Source organism: Euprymna scolopes, chromosome 17 (assembly GCF_053919585.1).
Source record: "Euprymna scolopes isolate OS-2025 chromosome 17, ASM5391958v1, whole genome shotgun sequence".
Classification (NCBI taxonomy): Eukaryota; Metazoa; Mollusca; class Cephalopoda; order Sepiida; family Sepiolidae; genus Euprymna; species Euprymna scolopes.
The window spans coordinates 25326483-25347903 of record NC_136498.1 but is presented as its reverse complement, the minus strand read 5'-3'; the positions used below and the strand labels follow the sequence as shown (position 1 = coordinate 25347903).

The following is a 21421-nucleotide window of genomic DNA, read 5'->3' as shown; positions in this document are numbered from 1 at the left end:
TAAACCTTGATATTGAAAATTTATTCAAATTTTAAAAGAAATGTGTAAACCTATAACGACAGTATAAAAAATGTAATTATTTGACAAGGAGTGCAAATAACAGTTTGTTATAATTATAGCATTGAACAGAGTTATGTTGGTAAGACGGTTGGTTATAAGAGCTATTATTTAGCGGAGTAGTTTTCCTTCTGAAATATGATTAATTTCTAGTAATAGAAAGGGTAATATCGGATGTTAGACGGCTGGTAATGGGGTTATTATGGTTATATTGTATTGAAGAAAGTTGCATTGTGGTTGAATGTTTCTTGTTTTTATTTTTGTATGCGGAGAGTGCAGAAATTATTCTACAAACAGAAATTACTATGGATTTTATAATAGAATTAGGGAGATTAGAAAACTTGGGAACATAGAAAAGATTTAGATTGATCTTATGGTAGGGACTGTATGATTCTGTTTAGCCTGACGTAAATCCAATAAACTCGTGTGATTATTAAAGAGTGCTCAATGCAGAATAGTGCAGGTATATAATCTGTTTATTATACAAACATTATTGAAGACCACATTATCAGATCAAAAAGGAGTGCTCAGTCCTTTTTCAAGCCTGATAAGGTGGTCTGCTTGAATCAGAATTCAACTGAAATATATACGCACATATATAACCAATAATGTTTGCATAATTAACATACATATATGTACATAAATATGTGTATGTATATATATTTATGTATATATATATATATATAGTCTGTTATATACACACACATATATATATATATATATATATATATAGAGAGAGAGAGAGAGAGAGAGAGAGAGAGAGAGAGAGATAGACAGATAGAGAGATAGATACATACATACATACATACGTATGTATATACAAATTGGGTGCTATGATTTTGAATAAAAATCGAAATATATAACTCTCCACATATAACATATATACATACACCCACGCACACGCACACGCACACGCACGCTCACACACACACACACACACACACACACACACACACACACACATATATATATATATATATATATATATATATATATATAGTACGTTATAAAATATATATGGCGATTATAATATCACGCGTTTCATCCACTCTAGGACTCTTCAGGCTTATTCGTATAAGCCTGAAGAGTCCTAGAGTGGATGAAACGCGGAATATTCAGTGTAGCTTAATCGCCATATATATTTTATAACTTACTAACAAGCTCTACCTACGTATTGAGAACTTTTGAAGTAAATACTTAAAGTTTACGCATAAATTCATACTTTCGTATATTAATTTTGTGTAAATGAAGTAGTTATATATATATATATATATATATATATATATATATATATATATATATATATATATATATGCCCATCGTTTCCGGCACACAAACATAGATACACAAACACACACAAATACACACGTTTTAACATTTTCAATTTAAATAGAATTACTGGTTCAAATTGTCATTCTAAAAAGTGTCATTTTATTTGAGGATTAACGGAGATTTTAAAACTAAACGTAAGTTTGTTTTTAATTTGATACATTTTTAATTTGCTTATTTCTCCAAGATTTCTATAAACTCGTTTGGGGATTTTGATCTATATTTTTGAACTTGTGCCAAAAGAAAAAAGTTAAATTTTAAAATCTATTAAGGAAATTTATAAAAATATCAATAAAATATAATGAATAAAATAAAGCAAAAAAGTCGAAATTTGGAATCAGATATTAGGCACCAGTTTTTCCCGATTTCACTACCACAAAATAGTCGGATTTTTTTTAGAATTCTGACTCTTATTCCAATCTATCGCCCGTGTATATATATATATAACATACAATGAGATAATTACGAATTGCTAGGACGACGAGAAATCCATATGAATAGAGTGAAAGACTCGTATATTCTAGATAATACATTATAAACTTTAGTAATAGTAATAACATCCTAAAGTGTTTGCGGAGTTTTTACATTTTAATAGCTTTGCAAATATTCAAAGAGGCTATTAATTTTAATCTATGGAATAAAAAAGAATAACATAATTAATCAATGAAGTGAAAAAAATTTTGCTTATTTTCCGATGCCCAAAACTATTCTTTGAATTGTCATTTTATTTGATTTTATTTAAAGGAAAATGGTCCACTGCTGAGAGCAATGGTAAAATAATAAATATTTATTGCTTTGAATAGATATAGTTGACCCCACAAGTGTTTTTTTTACATTTAAGAAAATATCTACTCATTTAATTAGATTTTACGGTAATTGGGGGGGGGGTGGAATAACTCCATAGGAAAATATTTAGAGATCTATGAAGAATCAGAATCGGAATCGGTAATTTTACCAGAATCAGGAATTTAGTCAAATATCGGTAATTGTATCAATCAAGTGGTCATAGGAAGAAACGTATCAAATTTATATGTACGATCGTTTCGGAGTTTTTATTCATTCAATATTTAAAATCAAACCATCGAAACATAAGTAAAATATTTCTGGATATAGTCTCCTCATCAACATAAATGGGGGAAAGGAAGGGGAAGACACCAATTTTTAGCCATCTTATTATTATCTGAGTCCAAATTTCGTTTTTGTTTTTTTGCTTTATAGTCTGTGAACTTAGAATAAACATAGAATTTTAAGTAGAATTTAATTTTACTGGGGCTTTTCTCATTTAGACCCTGTATATTACACTCTCTAATATATATATATATATATATATATATATATATATATATATATATATATATATATATATATATAACGACATGCCCAGGCAACATTCAACCAACATTGGAGTATATGTAATAATTTATTGATTTTCTAGAAGACTCTCCCTATGTATTGTAAAAGAGGCACAGTTTTCCCCCTCTCGACCGAATTACCGTAGGTTTGCAAGAACATATGCCATATACATATTTATTACGTCTATTATCAGCCATCTTATCTAACTTTTTTTCATAGGCACATTTATTCGTTAGATCAAAACCCTATATTGCATCCTGGGATAGGCAGTATGACGACCGCCATTATCTACAAAGGAACTAGTTCTTATTTTTCGCTCTCTTTCTGCAGTACTCTTCCTGCCACCAGTCTACACCCAGAAGATATATAAACCCTCATACTATGTTCTTCAGTCACCCTTCTTAATTGGATTATAAACTCCTATGCTAAAAATTAACTGTTCATTTCCCTTACAAAAAATAATCATTTTTCCCTTACCCATTTCCATTCTTTCTCATTGGTTGCTACCTCTAACCTGCTAATTCGAGAATAGATACCTTATTGAATAAACGAACACATTAGCAATTTAAAAACATCGACGCTAAACAACCGGTTTCTTTTCAGTTACATTTTCCTTTTGCCTATTATATTGACTAAATTCATCTACTGTTTTCACTTAAACTGTCTTATGCAAATCAAAACAAATTCGTAATCACGATATTCTAGGTTTGCTATACCAGTGGGCGAACAATAGATTCTATAAACACATACACACGGACAAATCAAAATACACAAACAGAGTAAGACAGACATATAGAGAGGTAGGCTGAGGGGCAGATAGACTGATAACTAGATAGAGAAAGAGACAGAGAGAGAGAGGGAGAGAGAGCAGGAGATAAACACCTTTGGAAAAAATACACACTTTTATTTGCTTTAAACAAAAGATTTTCTTTGCTTTTAAACAATACGTATAGTTCATACACCTTTCTTTTACTTCAAAACAATACGGACAGTAGTTTGTTTTTATTTTAATACAATACACCGTAATTATACATTCTTATACACCGAACTTCTTATACCTTTATAGGGGAACCAGTATGCTTACAACAAATACCGCATTGCAATGGTCCGCAAATAAGTAGATTTTTTCGATTATTAATCAATATAATTGTTTAGTGAGCATTATTATTATTATGAAAATTGTTACAAACATGGACGCACAAAGCTATTTTATAGAATATACAGTTGCCAAATTATTTTAAAAACATTTGGGTTTACCTACGATAAGCACACATTTAGTTTAATGGGGAAAATGTAGCGAAATTATTTTTAAAAAACTACAAAAAAAAAACATTTCGTTGTACCTACGATATTCGGGACGTATTTGAGTGTTAAGCACGAGAATTTTATAGAAAATACAGTTTTGAAATTAGTAAAATAATAATATCATTTACCTACGTTATTAGTGACCTACTTGCGTTTTAAACAAGAGATCGCATATAGATTGTCCGCAAATAAATAGTTTTCCGATTAAAATAAAACATTATCGTTTACGTAAGGTATGTGTGACCTATTTGCATTTAAATAAAAAATACCGCATTATGATTGTACGCAAATATGTAGTTCTTCAAATATTAAACAATATAACTGTTTTGTAATAGTCACCCTTCTTAATTGGATTATGAACTTTTAAACAAATGTTTGTGTTTAGTTCATTCGAAATCGTGCTTATACACTACAAAACAAAAGTGGTATCTAATCTGTTCAATTTCAACGGCAATATATGGCGATTTTCTTACAATCATGTAGAGATTTTATTACAACTATACGGCGATTTTATTACAACTATGTGCAGCCTCAATAATCGCACAAAAGTCGAAAATTAAACAGAGACACATCTAATAAATATTCTCAATCAGGCGGAAATTTCATTTGAAACCTAACTGTATATAGGAGGGGCGTTCCAAAATTAATAGCTTCTATTTTTATTCTATCCGAATGGGTCAGACAGGATTGCAAATTGTATTGTTACAATAACTTGATTTATGCTCTCATGATCTGAAAGTTCGAAATCTCTGTTGCAGAGATTCCGTGTGAGATTCTAAAAAAACAACCCCTGTCAAAGGCGTACGGCAGAAGCAGAGATGCCTCATTGAAATCCTAGCAAAAGTGCATTGAGGTTTATGATGAGTATGTAGAAAAATAAATTCTGTGGCACAGAAGGTCCCTCGTTTTAATAGTACCACTATCGTCATCGTAGTTCTTCAACTCTTCCAGTATAAAAATAGTAGGCTTTACTCTTTGAACGTTCCTGGTATTATTCCTGTAAAAAACACCGTTGGGTTAAATCAACGTTATTAAGCACACAATTATTTTATAGAAACTACAGTTGCGAAATTATTTTTAAAAATAAATTATTTACCTACGTATTGGTGACCTATTTGCGATATAATGAAGACTAATATTAAACAGAATCTTTCGGGCAATGTAGTTACGGACTTTCTCTTTTCTTTGTTTTTTTAATGTTTTTTTCTGGGCTGACGCAGACCCTATAACTAAAAGGGGATATTAAAGCCCAACACGACTATCACACTTAATGTAAACATAAGTTCTTTTTCTACATTTTCACATAAATATTTTTTCTATGTATACACTCTTATAAAACCTCTCTTCCACAGAAGAGACGTTGCGAGCCTATCCTTGTTTTATCGTTATTTCTATGGCAGGTGCTCGTCTGAACTCCAATTTCTGGTCCCCCCTCGCCAATCTGTCACGAAAAACACCTGACTAGCTGAATCCACTGTGAAAAATTTCCCCCACTCTATATCTGTGCCTAAATCAAAACGCGGATTCCATGAACAAAGCTTCTTTCTTAGAACTGCACGCCTGTGGAACTCTGTTCCGTCTGCCTGCTTCCCTCCGGACTACAACTTGGAGGTCTTCAAGTCCAATGTTAACAAATTCCTAATGAACCGCCCCCTTAATTAAACACTTCATCAAATCTCCACACTAACGTAATGTACTTGCAATAACCTTTATCCCTGAGTGGCTTCCGGGCCTTGATAAGTGGTGATTACTGTGTAAAAAAAAAAGATAAAAAATAAAGGATTCACAAACTTTATACAGGGAAAATTTAATGACGTTATTATTGAACATGTAATTTGTGATTATTAAATTTTACGGTGGAAGCACAGACTACTTGCAAAACACACTCGTCTAGCATGTTCAGAATGACTTAAAAATAATAACATTATTATTTCACCATAGTAACAAAAATACATAAGTACACAACATTCAGATTTTTTTCCGATTGACACTGCACACCCCAAAATTCAAGTTTGGTTCATAGTATTTGCGCTTGGGGATCATGACACTGATTATCAATACTAAATTTGGGGCAAATATTTTGACAACCCGCCACCCACGAAATGGGATGTCTGTTCCGAAACCCATTTTTAACAGGGGTAGCTTGTGGGTGTCAATTCCGAAAGCCATTCTTACCATGAGGATGTTGGGAGTGTATAATACAGCACTGTTCTTAACATGAGGGGGTTGGGGGTTAGGGATTGGGGGTTGGACAGTACCATCAACAGCTGTACTTAAGTTTTTACGAGAGGGGGGGAGCATGCTTTTCCCGGGCAACGCCGAGTAACGGGTCTTGATAGTATAGTAATAATCGCTAGATGAATTGTAATCACTTTTTGAGAGATAAAAATCTAAATGTCATTATAGATTTTTATGTTTTTCTTTCAAAGTTTACTTACTTAGGTCAGAGAAATAGTTATGTGTGTCATGTGTGGTAGGCGGTACGTGTCTTTTAGTAGTCATGACAACTCAAACCTGCCGAAGGTATTATTAAAACTGTCGAGTTTCTCAGTTATCAATTGCCGTTGTCCATAAATCTGTTCTACGCGCATATTCTTTATTGGCCGGCCAGAGTTTACGATTTAATTTTTCTACTAGCAATAAAAAAAATCTTTTATCTATATCATAATACAGGTGTAACTATTTTGTCACGCCTTTGCATGCAGAAGGTGAGGTGATTTGATGGGAATGGGGAAGAGAAAAAACGGTGGGAGATATGGAAGGGGAGGATTTTTTAAAGGTTTGCTGAAATACGTGATCTATCGTATCAGCAATTAAAAAAAATATAGTGGGCATCGTTAACAAGAGTAAACAAAACAAAAAAAAAGCGTTAAGAACAAGTATATAATATATAAATGTTACCAAAGGCAGGATAAGTCATTCGTCATCCTACCTGGTTAAATTTTTGTGTTTAGTTTATTTGAAATCGTGCTTATACACTACGAAACAAAAGTGGCATCTAATCTGTTCAATTTAAACGGCAATATATGACGATTTTCTTACAACCATGTAGAGATTTTATTATAAATATGTGGTGAACTTATTACAACTGTGGAGCCTCAATAATCGCACAAAAGTCGAAAATTAAACAGAGACACATCTAATAAATATTCTCAATCAGGCGGAAATTTCATTTGAAACCTAACTGTATATAGGAGGGGCGTTCCAAAATTAATAGCTTCTATTTTTATTCTGTCCGAATGGATCAAACAGGATTGCAAATTGTATTTTTATAATAACTTGATTTATGCTCTCATGATCTGAAAGTTCGAAATCTCTGTTGCAGATATTCTGTGTGAGATTCTAAAAAAAAAAACAACCCCTGTCAAAGACGTACGGTAGAAGCAGAGATGCCTCATTTAAATCCTAGCAAAAGTGCATTGAGAATTGTGATGAGTATGTAGAAAAATAAATTATGTGGCACAGAAGGTCCCTCGTTTTAATTGTACCACTCTCGTCATCGTAGTTTTTCAACTCTTCCAGTATAAAAATAGTAGGCTTTACTCTTTGAACGTTCCTGGTATTATTATCAATAATTTTGGTTAATTTCCCAGTTTTCAAGAATTATCGAAACTCGCCAGTTGACCGTCTAATGGCAGTAATTATTTTTGTTCTAACGTAACTAACTAATATTTTCAAAATTCTATAACATAAGAAAAAACAATCAATAACGTATTCAGTTACGTCGAACAGTAAGTTTATCTTGCCTTTTATAACATTATTTATTTTATATATGTTGTTTTTTTTTATTTTCTTCGCCGTTTTCTTTTTGCGTTTTGTTGACTTTTGTGTAAAATATCCGAAAAAAAATGTTTCCTTTCGTCGTTAAAAATTACAGCATAATCTCTAAAACATAATTTCAAATACGTTTGTTTAAAATGAATATTGTGGTGTTTTACAGCATAGACAAAAAAAATTTTAAGTAGTAAATCATCAAATATATAGCAAATAACTGTTACCAAAGGCAAGATAAGTTACTTTCCTAACTGAATATGTTATTTTAAAAACTATTTTAACATATTTTAAAACGCTTATTTCATTTAAAAATACAAGTGCTTTTTAGTCTTATAAGAATATATCGCTGAAATAAAGCCGTCATCTTCGAAGTCTCAGTAATATCTCAAAATCGAAAATACAACAACCTATTGTTAGAAATCTCCCCCAAAAAGTCACCATGATATTTTGGATCTCCAATAAAAAATAACTATAAAGTGTTCGTCTAGTTGCAATCAATAGGCAATAGGTTTCTCTTTCACCCACTGAGTATCTAACACATAACGGAGCAAAGTTTTACTGACCAAATATATTGGCTTACCATCCATGTGAAACATTTATTAACTTTTACCCTCGAGTAAACTTTGAAAGCTGTTTAGCAAAAACTGTAGATAAAAATATCGGATTAAGTTGTTATTGGGTTAACTTTGACATTTTTCCTGCCGTGCTAACATACAGAGGGGCAAAGATATTGCAATGTTTTGGCCTTACGACGTGATTTCTCTGAAACAGGAAATTACTGAAACACATATATGTACATATGTGGCCGCTTTTTTTTTGTTGTATAATTGAATTTAATATATATATATATATATATATATGTGTGTGTGTGTCTGTGTGTGTGCGTGTGCACATATATATATATATATATATATATATATATATATGAATGTATGTATGTATATATATATATATATATATATATATATATTAATTAAAGTTTCACCCCAACTAATGTAGGGGCTAATATCAGGGACCTAATTTGCAGGGGTACTTTGTAGGGAACTTAGTCGTAAGATATCTGTTCACATTACACTTAAACTTCTGCATGTCAGTACAATTGGGGAAGCAGGAAACCGGAAGAGAATTCCAAAGTCTAGCAGTTCTTAGGAAGAAGCTATTAGAGTAGAAGGACTTCCCTTATCTAGGTATCTCTACTATATATATATATATATATATATATATATATATATATATATATATATATATATATATATATATATAAAGCAGAAGTATCCGTCCTTGACTTGGTTAAAAAAGACTCTCCAAAAAATAGATTCTGTTTTATGAAAGTATGAAGGATTATGAAAAGGGGGGGGGTTGTAAAGAGATATCTTCCAATCTTTAGGGTATCAAACCCAAAGTAGACCCCCTTAAACGAACATGAGGGGGCATTAGTGTGAATCTTTATTCACACAAATGTATGAACACTAATTAACGTTCTCTATTGTAAGTGACTACATGACCCCCCTCCATTAGTGCGAGTGAGCTATGTAACCCGTAAAACTACCCCCTTCCCACAGTGCGGTTATCATGGGAAGTTCGGCAAATGTGCATCAAACGGTGTGCATAGGTTTCCCATTTATAAGTGACACCATTCGAGCCCGTTGCTTAGGGTGAGCGGTGTAATCCGTCAAAATGTTCACTCACACCAGATTTGGCTACCTTGCCATATTTAGAAACTCTACGTTTGTAAATGAAAAAGTGTGAGCGTATACAGGGTTTTCAGGTATAAGTGACTCTCTGGGGCCCCACGTCCGTTGTGTGCGCTTTTTTCCTGCAAAATTTGGTAACTCTATGTTAATCGGTGTGGTCTGTTTAGTATGTAAACCATGTAAGATCCTACTTTTGTACAGACAGACACTGAGATGTTGAGCTTTATATAAATATATATATATATATATATATATATATATATATATATATAGCTGCACTGATGATATGTGAAACAACGAAACAGTACTGTATGTGGATGACTATAATGCTCCCAATCTTAGGTTGAGCATATTGGGAAATGATATACAAATTACCATTAGCGTATGAAGCGATACTCTTTGTGTGAACGAATTGAGCTTCGGTACTTGAAAAATATCAAAACATTCACTAACAGCAGCCGCGAAATAGTGCAACGGTTAGAAGCTCCGATCCTGGCTTGAGGAAGTTATATGTCAGCCGCATTGATGAGCTTTGAAAGAGCGAAACGGTTTGTAGATGACTATATATATATATATATATATATATATATATAGAGAGAGAGAGAGAGAGAGAGAGAGAGAGAGAGAGAGAGAGAGACATACATAGATGGATTGTGAATATGGCAATATATATATATATATATATATATATATATATATATATATTAATGAAAACAATGGTATGTAGTGTATACCTGATATACGTAGTGGTAAACTTCAAACTAAAATAAATAACAGCATTTATATATAACAAATTTAATCCCAACCGAATTAAAAAGCTCAATACACAATAGAGAGTAGAGCTTATTATAATTCTCTTCTTATATATATATATATATATATATATATATATATATATATATATATATATATATATATATACATATATATATAGTGCAAAGTAAATGCAAAGACTCACGTTTTCTTTTTTATAACCTTCGTTTATTTCCTGGATGTTTCCATTACAGCTGTTTCATTAATGAGTGGTAATTTTACGATTCATGTTTCCGTAAAAATATCCTCTCTCCACCAACTTCTTCGGATTTTTATCGACTAGATTTTTACAACAAATGGTATATTTTTAACATAACAATCTAGATCCGTTAAACGAAAACGGTATACATTGAAAGTAACGACATTTCAAAAACAAACTTTTAAAAAATTATATATATATATATATATATAATGCTTGATTACCATAAACATATTTTTATAACTTATTACGGAGTTCTACACACGTACTGAGCACTGTTAAAGCGGATGCTAAAACATCACTAAATATCTCCTCACCGTTGCATAAAATTTTTATTGCCTTTTATAAAAAAAACTAACGATAAAATAGAAGACAAAAATGTATTTAAATGTTTATATGTTTGAACATGTTTTGGAATTTTAGTGATCTTTATCGTCAAAACAGTGAATATTTAAAAATGAAACATATGAGAAATACAATCCCTCCTCTCTTTCTTACGCTCGTTACATTTCTTCTTTTCTTTCTTTCTTTCTTTTTTCTTTCTTTTTTTCTTTTTACTAAATCTTTCACTTTTTTTATAATTTTTCTATTTCAATCTATTTCTCCATTTCTTTCACTCGCTCCAATTTGTTTTTGTGTGTTCACAATTTGTATTCTCCTTATACGAGGTTTCCATACTTTTTTTATCGTATAAACACTTTTACTGATAGTACGTACATGAAACTCAAGTCCCATTAGCAGTAATCTCCACCGGCTGCAATGCACTTGTTGTATCGTTCCAAGAACTCATGCGAGGCCCTATGGAAACCCCTTTGTATGAACGTGTCAATGACATTATTCACAGCTTCTTCCGTCTCATCAATTGTCTCATACCGATAGCTTTTAGCGTTTTCCAAGAGCTTAGGGAATAACCAAAAATCCCATGAAAGCAAAGTCTACACTATAGGGAAGGTGACGTATTGTCTTGCCGTCAATTTTCGTCAAATAGTCTGATCATTTCTGAGAACCCTGTGAACAAACTTCGCTCAAATCTTCCGCATCTTCAGTTGCCCCTGAATAATTATGTGTGCAGTACCCACACTGATGTCAAACTGCGCACTTCTTGTCTCTATAGACACATGACGGCCATTTTCTATGAAATTCTTTATTTAGCCAATCAACTTTGGCGTTCTGACTTCCTTATTTCTCTCACAGTTCTCATTCCCCACAGACTCCCTGTTTTCTTGTAATCTCTATTGCCACTCAAAAACAGATGTTCACTTCATGCAGGATGGTCCAAAATCGATCTGAAGCATTGTGTACGTTTCTGTGCCATTTTTCATGTTTATAACAGAATTTTATTGCATATAATTTTTCGAAAGTGTCCTCACGTTTAGACTGTATTTTAGAAATTCACCAGCTTTGACAATCAGGCTTTAGATGGTGTATTACAACTCTTGCTGTAGATGTTCATTTAATCCTAAAATCATAAAAATTGGTTAACCATGTTATAAAGTTTATGTCAATAACATACTGGACTTTAAAGCAATTTGAGCAACCCACAATAAACAACGGAAGAAGTAGGGGACAATTTTCCAGCACGTGCGCTGGAACCCATTAAAAATAAATTAATCAGAACTAAACTTTCAATCGACAGAAAAAAAAACAAAACAAATAGTCGCTGTAGATAGGCTTGACCCTGACACGCGAAAGAGGAAATAAAGGGGAAAATTTTACTGGCAAACGCTTTTGACCATCGGATCATGAGTTTTGACATCATAGCCCCGCAAAATAACATTTTTAAACATGCTCTCAGTTGCTGCATGTGCGTGACTTGTGAAAATATCGTGGCGAAAAGTTAACCACTCTTGCAAGAAATGGTCCCATGAATTCATCTTTTTTTTCTAATTTTCCCATATGTATCCGAGGCATCGCTCTTTTAGATGGTACCAGTTTCAACATGGTCCGATGCGGCTGACAAAAGTTTTTAGCGGACATACGAACACATAAACCCACGGACAAACATACAAGCAAACCGACGTTTGGGATTTATATAATAGACTAGCGGGAGTACCCGGCGTTGCCCGGGTGTTTGGAGGTGTGTGTATAGGGGGTAAAGAATTTCTTAAATAATTGGAAAAACCCAAACAAAAAAAAACAGCCAACGAACGTAAAACTTCTTTTAAAAAATCGGAAAAACACACCTCCCCCCGCCAAAAAAAAATAGGATGGCGTTGCCCGGGTGTTTGGAGGTGTGTATGTAGGGGGGGGCAAAGAATAAGCGAATTAATAACCCTGTTTAAACTATTTTTAAAAATCAGAAAACCAAAAAAAAATAAAACAGCGAACGGACATAAAACATCTTTAAAACAATCGGATAAACAAAACCCTAAAAAAGTAGAAAAAAACAAAAACAAAAAAAACACTGCGAAAAGCGAAAAAAATGGTATAAATAATCTCGTTTCAATATTAAATGTTTAAAAATCGAGAAAAAGGTGTATCTGATAACTGGGATTTAATCTTTCACTTAACCCATCACGCTATAGACGAGTTAATGAAAGTAGGCCGATTTTTATAACATTTAAAACGAATTCAATGTACAACGTCTTTTGCGCGTACTGACGCATGCGTAAAGCCATATTGTCATGAAGATACAATTTGTTCACCTCTCCCTGTAAAAAGGAGTCGTTAAGCATGCAGGAATGAATGTTTTTGGCCAATTTTTCGATATTTGTGGACCGGAGGTTCGAGCTTTAGAATGATACCTGGCCTCTGTCGAAAGTTTTTGCGAAAGATACAAACACAGACACACACACACACTCACAGTGTTCCTTATATATATATATATATATATATATATATATATATATATATATATATATATATATATATATGCTAGCGGGGAGTTCTCGGCGTTGCCCGGGTGTTTGGAGGTGTGTGTGTGTTGGGGAGGGGGGAGGTAGATCAAAATAACCCTGTTTAAAAAAAAAGCGTTGGCCGGGTGTTTGGAGGTATAAAAGAAGAAAAAATAGTAGAAAGGTTGGCTTGAACCCCGAACCTTTGACGCGGCGGTGCCAAGGAAATGGAAAAAAACCTGTGACTTAACCATCTCGACCACGGGAATAAATGACTTGATAAGTGGGTTAAGTTGACGTTTATCAAGCGAGATTAACAGGTTCGAGAACGTTAAGTCGCATGATGTTTGACCTAGTTTTGCGCTGGAAGCCAGTTTCTGTTTTCCCCGCTACGCGGCGATCAAAAAGTATCTCGAAAATAGCTTGTTAAAGTCGGGTAACTTAAAGATAGCTGCGGCCAGAGTTCCTTAGTCGTAAATATTATTATTTAGACAGCATATAAAACGTTTTAAGAAGGGGCGAGCCAACCAAGAATCATGGCGAAAAAAGCCTTTTGTAGACATACACAAAAAACGAACACACATACATACATACACACATTTTCGTTTATATATATAGATAGACTAGCTTAGATAACCGGCATTGCCCGGGTCGACATGAAGTCCAGTTTGGACACAGCTGCTATACTAAGGATATTAAGCACTTTCCTCGATACACGACAACAATTTTAAAAATAAATAAATTAAATTGGCTAAAAAATAATAGGTAGATGACAACGTCCTCACCAATATGTTCATAACGGAAGAATGTTTTTAAATAGGAAAAGAATTTCGTGTAGAAATAATTAAGACAGAAATGTGTAAGACGAGAAAATGATTAGGAGGATTAGGACTTGTATGGTTGCTTTTAATAAACAAAGATACGTGACAAAATCCAGGTAAGGATTTTTGATGACGTAGATACACGACGTAACGAGTTTAGAGACACCTAAAAATGTTCATTAATATCGTCTGTGACTGTTGACCAACGGGATGGCAACATTATGCCTTATTTCCAAGTGTTATTTCGTGTTGATCATCTCGGGATTTTCAGCTACATTGGATATTCAAGGTTTTAAAGACGCTTAAGTAGGATATTTACGAGGGAAGTTTACAAAGTAATATCTCCGATTCATTTATTCCGCCAGAATGATTCAGACAGTATTGTAAATAAAATTGTTATGATGGCTTACCCTGTGTATTCATGATCTGCCCGTTTTGTTTCTGGTGTTTAACTCAAAGAAAGAACCCCCTGTCATGAAAGTTCTATAATAAATGTATTATTTTTAAAAAATTTATTTGTGGAATATTATCTATATCTTCTAGTTGTTTCTCTAAGTTACGGCCAATTATTCTTCTGGCCTTCGTCAGGTGCTAAGCCGCGACGGACTAGGAATGTCGAATCCCCAACTGGGTCCACAACAGTTAATTCTATACAGGTTGTCGTCTCCAACGGTTTGGACAATTGATCTTTCGGGTGGGATTGAAACCGCTACCTTCAGATAATGCTCACCTGAAACCGAAGATATTCCGCATCACTATCCACTGCGCCATGGACCCCGAAGTCAAGATTGGATTTTGAGTCTTGCAATTACACATTTTGTATTTGTTCTTCCATTGTTGGATCCGTACAGAATAGTATCGTATTGAACAAATTTGGAATTCTTTTTTAGTAATTCGTACTATTTATTTTACTCATCTCCAAATGAATTCCAAATTAATTCAATAAACAGAGATGCGTCATACAATTTATCGATGCCGAAAAAAAAACTGAACCACTCAACATTCACCAGTGTCTGTTAAACGTTAACAAAGTCGATTTAGTTGCTGTCACCACAGTTAGAAAATGGGTTCATCGAGTTTACAGTAGCGACATAAATGTGAATCACATCGCTTGCAAAAGCGCATTGAAAATTTTGACGACTATGTAGAAAAATAAACGCTGGAGCATAAAAGATCGCTCGTTTTAATGGTACCAGTTTTGTGTTTGTAGCACTTCATTGTTGTGGGTCAAAAACAGGAAGACTTTTGGAACGAGCGTGCTATACAGAGTTTATTGAGTGGCATTGTATGATAGCTACTTCCCACCCAAACCTTATATGTTTATGTCAGGCGGCTCCCGCTCTCTAATTTTGTATGGCAGAATCTACACTTGTAAAAATACTGAAACAACTCATCTTCTTAAAGGCATTGCTCTTCAAATCTGAATCTCGGGAAGCCATCATGATTCTTTCTTGATCCTAGTATAACAATCCTCATTTGAACTAGTTTACAGAGACTTCTGTATCCACATATTCGTGGGATATTTAACTTAGAAAGGTTTCAAAAGTTGTCACAACCGAGGATGATAGTGGATATAAGCTCCCTCTTCCTAAAATATGCCTACATTTTGTGCGTCTCAACTAGCGTTTGTCAGCTGCCCAGCTCCTACCATTCTCTTGTGGTTTATCTACTAAACCTGGCGAAACTGTTTTTTGCTAACCGGGATAAGATTCAAAAGCTGGCGCCTTAAACCCAGTCACTTTGGACAGGTAGGGATCGTCAAATTTGGATTGTAGCTCACCTAGGAGATGACAACTCTGATTCGAAACTTCCCCTGCCTTGCGAGATTACTACATCAGAGGGAAGTCTAAGGAAGTAAACCCCAACAGAAAATCCGGACCCGTAGTCCCTAAGGCGGCCTAACTTTATATTGGCATCACCGGTAACTCTTGCGGCGCAATTAGAGCCAAGTTGTTCGACTCTGTCTTTCCTTTGGACCCTGTGGCTAGAAAGAAAAGGAGACTGCTGCAAGGGCAATAGCTATCATCTCCTTCATCCTGCTCAGGCTATGTAGCTACACCGTCACGCCATTGTCTCCCTAGATGGACGTTGCCAACAACAAACCTAGAAAATATTTGACACGGGGTTTATTCGTCGAATCTTCTTTTTATCGTTTTAACCTAAAGACTAACACTTAATTTTTCTATGAGATAAATCTATATCCAATGGATCATATCAGGTGAGATTTTGTCTCTTTTCGAACTTCGGTTTTTGCTTTCCTAGAGTTTTGCCTTCTATAGATAGTATATAAAAAATACTTATAAGATTTTTGTGTCACTACACAAGGCACCTAAACCACAACCGGTATGAGATTTTTCTTTCAGGTTATATAGAAAAAACACGAACATTTATATGTAATTGTTTTATTATTTATACAACATATACTATTTAAGAAAATACGCTTTATCTTTGTTTCTTTCAGTCTGTATGTGAAAGAGAGATTTCCTTATGGACTCCTAAACAGCTGGACCTAACTTTTTAAAATGTCATACAAATGTACTTTACCTGCTTGGCTGTGTTCTTAGATAGGTTTTCTATCGTAATGTTATTTAGAAGTATTGATACTCGATAATCGAAAAAACATCCTTTGAGAGAGTAAATAGGTGCTTTTGACTAAAGTTGACGGTTTATACAGCTTAATATCAAAAGTGTACTTGAAAAGCAGAAAGGCCCGGCATATAAAATCAACAAAAGATTATTTGATAAGAAATGGGCGCTTTCAAAATGAATACTTCTGTTTAGAGTATAATTGAACCGTGATACTAGACTTCTGCATTTTAAACTTTAAGCTACATTAGGAAAAATACTTTTATAAAATAAACAGCAGGTTCTCCTCAGTGAAATCTAAACAACGATGTATTGTTGACTAAGTGACTTCGAAAAGACATACGAAACTTCTTTTCGGTGCACCGCTCCAGGTCCTTAATAGAAGAGACGATTAATTGATTTAATTGAAAAATGGGCGATTTTAATAATTTCGGAGACAATAAAATATGGGAAGGTGAAATTATCGTTGATCATTATTTAACCTCATGCAATGTCGGGGTTTCCTGCTAGTATATACATCCACGCATTTTCCCGACGAAGATGAAATGCCAGAATACATTTTCATAATTTACTGTCTACAATATCTATCCATCTATCTATCTATCTATCTATCTACCTATCTATCTATCTATCTATCTATCTATCTATATATATATATATATATATGTATATATACATATATATATATATATATATATATATATATATATATATATATATATACAGAGGGGGAAGGGGAGAGGGGGAGATTTAAAACCAGATTAAATTTATTCAAGAATGAATTTAACGAAGTTATTAAGAGTGCTTAACTAAAAAAGAGTAATATATATATATATATATATATATTATTATTATTATTATTATTATTATTATTATTATTATTAATTTATAAACATTTATACGGTCCCGACACTGGACATGATTCTGTTTTGGATAAATGGTCGGTTCTTTCCACAGTAGAAAACAGTCATCAGTACATATATATATATATATATATATATATATATATATATATATATATCAATATATACAATATAAACTAACATAAAAAAACCCTAACCTAGATTTAAAACAGATCAAGAAACTACATATCCAGGCTAAATAGAGCAACCAGAGGTCTAATAGGCCTTTGTCCGGTTAGTGTATGTTCATTGCCTGATAGGAAGAGCGCGGTTGATACTAGAAAGCTGATTGGCTAACTAAAATCTCAATAGAAGGTGCGTATGTAAAAACGACAGACAACCACAAAATTCGCGCACAAGCCTGAAGAGTCCTAGAGTGGATGAAACGCGGAATATTCAGTGTAGCTTTATCGCCGTATATATTTTATAGCTTACTATATATATATATATATATATATATATATATATATATATATATATATATATATATATATATTAAAGTGTTCAAAAACAAGCCATTAATTTGTCTATAGTTGTAATGAATATTATGTATTAATAGCATTATTAGTCGTATAAAATAAACAATATAGATTCTAATATGATTTTTAATCGATTGGATCAATTCCCAGATCGGTCGTCGTATACATTTATTCAATTATGTAATCTCGTGTTGAAGAGAGTCCCTTCTGTTCAACTTCATATCTCATTTCCATTTCGCCCAAAACACATAATCTTATTTGCAATCTTTAGCAACTTTGTCGTTTGGGGATTTTTTTATTTGGTGTTAGGGTGGTACTATTTTAATGGGAGCGGGGTTTCGTTGTTTTTATCTAACTTCACAAAGTTGCGGTAATTCACCAGCATCACTGGCGTCAAAAACAACATTAAGATTTCGGGGGAGAAGTCCAGTCGGAACGACATCTGTCGACATCTGTCGACATCTTGGACGAATAGCCCACTAATTTTCTTGGCTTTTCTTTTTTCCTTATTTCATCTTCCGTTATATTTACTACACATCCATTTCATACAGAATATATCCACTCCCTCCCCTGTTCTTTCTCACTTCTTACCGAAAGAGACAGATGCCCGGCGATTCATTCGGTACCCGCTCCAAACACAGCATCTGTTAACTCGCTTCGCGCCCACACGCATTTGTATTGCGTCGTAGGCGTTAGCACAACAAAAACACGCGCGTATATGCGTGGCCTTCGTAATATATGTTGTTAAGACCTTGAGCTGAAAATGACGTCATCACTGAGGTACTAGCAAGCAAGATCTGCCGAACAGTTAGACTGTCGATAAAGGACATGATTATTTTTCCAAAGTAGTAGCAAAATTAAAAATTACATTATAAAAGAGAAAGTAAGAAACAGCATAATTTGTACTAAACGCATAAAATATTGATAAAAACATTAAACGCAAAAGCTGTGTGTTTATACGTTAAAAGTAATTAAAAATTGTGTTGTTTCATGGATTTTAAAGACTAAAATATGTTAATTATTTACTCACAAATTATATTTAAAAAATAAGTGAAGAAGAACACTATTTAATTTACAGAAAACTGAACCTGATTCAATTCATAAAAAAAACGTATGTATGTCAAATGAATGTACCTGGACCAGAGGACAAATATTGCAAAATATGAAATATGAATTTAGCTAATAAACACTTATTAAATAATCAACTGAAAATTAAACGGTAAATAATATTTTAATTTAAACGAACAGAAATAATTTATTTTAAAATCAAAACGAACAACAATAATTTTTTGCAATCAAAACAGACAACGTTATAGTTTAAAACAAAAAAGATAACAATATATTTTTAAATCCAAATGAACATTTTTTGTGATTAAAAACGGACAACAATATTTTAAATTAAAAACCACAATGACATAATTTTTAAAACGAAAACGAACGATAGGTTAGGTCAACTGAAAAAGCAGCAATAAGTTTCGAAAAATAAATACAAGTTCAATTCAAACAAATACTCTTTAAATAAACAAAGTGACGAGTTCAGAAATATTTAAACCATTACAAAAATTGGATTTGATTTTAATTCACAGAGATTCGGAAAAATGGTGACTATATATATATATATATATATATATATATATATATATATATATATATATATATATATATATATATATACACATATATATATATATATATATATATATATATAACAAACTAGCAGTGCTCGCTAACTCGTGTTGCCCGGTTGAAGCGTGTCTCCCATTTAAAAGAAAGTATAATATGATTGTTGTTGTTGTTGTTGTTGTTGCTGCTGCTGCTGCTGACCACAGGTGAGAAAAAAACAACCCCAAAACACCCATTTAGCTGTTGAAGCTGTGGTAATGTTGACTGGTAACTTACCGGCCTCCGCGACTGAAAATAGTTCGTCTCAATGTTTTATTAAGAAGTAGACATGTATTTAAGAACGAAAGCATGGAAACCTATTCTAAGGAAATGAAACGAAAATTCTTTCGTGTATTTATCATTTATTATTTCTTTCATTAATTACTGCAATACTTGGTTGCAGTTATGCCACTTATTCACAGTAAGGAAATAAAAAATAACAAGCAAAAAAGGAAGCACCAGAAAAAAATCGGTTTTCTTTTCATTTCTATAATAAAAAAAATGAAGGCAAGACTGGAGTTTAGATGGAAAAATAGCGTCGACCCCTCTATCAAATAAAAACAACCAACCCTCCTATCACCGTTATCTTACTATGCCAACAATATATAAACAATTATGTAGGTATTTCATAAGTTGTTTTTACAATATGAAACCAATATGAAAACAACTTGTTAAAAAAGAATAAACAGTTTTTATTTATTTATTTTAAACAATATATACAGAACAATTTTTAATGTTAAACTATCTAATTTTAACCAAAACATTTTTAAAGTTTTAAACAATATAAATAGAACTTTGTTATAATTTTAAACAATATAAACCTTTTTTACTTTTAACAATAAAAAACATAACTTTTTGTACTTTTCAGTTTATATAAAATTTTTACGATTCCTTTTATTTTGGTACTTATTGAACCGTGCTTAAATAATAACGTCATTATTTAGAAAGTCATTCTTTACGTGGGAAGAGGAGGGTGTTTTTTTATTCATTCTGTACTTTCACCTAATAATTTAATAAAATAAATGATATTGTAAAACTTTAATTTATGTGGAAAATACTATTTTAAAATAGCGCGGTTCAATAAATGCAGAAGCACTTTTTTCTTAAATTAAATTGTTAGATGGAAGCACAAAATAGTTACAAAACACCCTCCTCTCCCTATGATAAGAATGGCATTCGAAATAATAAAGTTATTCTTTCAGCACAGTAACAAAAATACATAAGTATCGAACATTTTATAATTTCAAACAGTATTTTTTTACTTTGAAATTTTCCTTTGAAATGACGATTTGTATGGGTTTTCGGGTATGCTGAAAACGAATATCGCTTTTAAGTTTTCCGCTGAATACAAATACCGCATTTAAATTTTTCGCAAATACGTAGTTTTTCGAATATTAAACAGTATAATGTTTTTATTCCATATGGTGGCCATAGTTTATAATTTTAAACTTTTTAATGTTTTATTTTAAAATAAATATTGTTTACAAATGTATTTTATTATACACGGAAAGACTTCTCCCTTTTCCTTTATTCGCAACATGAATTCCATCATATGCTTCCCAAAAGTTTCCTTGTTTCCAACTTTTCTCAGTTTTTCTTTTTTTTTTTACAAT

General features: G+C 32.7%; 1 protein-coding gene across 2 annotated transcripts in view; it reads right to left on the bottom strand.

Moving 5' to 3' along the window:
- LOC145297075 (uncharacterized) overlaps window positions 1-10989 on the bottom strand; it is a 214829-nt gene extending 203840 nt beyond the window's left edge. For both annotated transcript variants that reach the window (XR_013870101.1, XM_080143305.1), the window contains exon 1: window positions 10471-10989. The gene's annotated coding sequence lies outside the window, so the exon portion shown is untranslated. The remainder of the gene's footprint in view (window positions 1-10470) is intronic.
- Between the last annotated feature and the right edge of the window lie 10432 nt (window positions 10990-21421).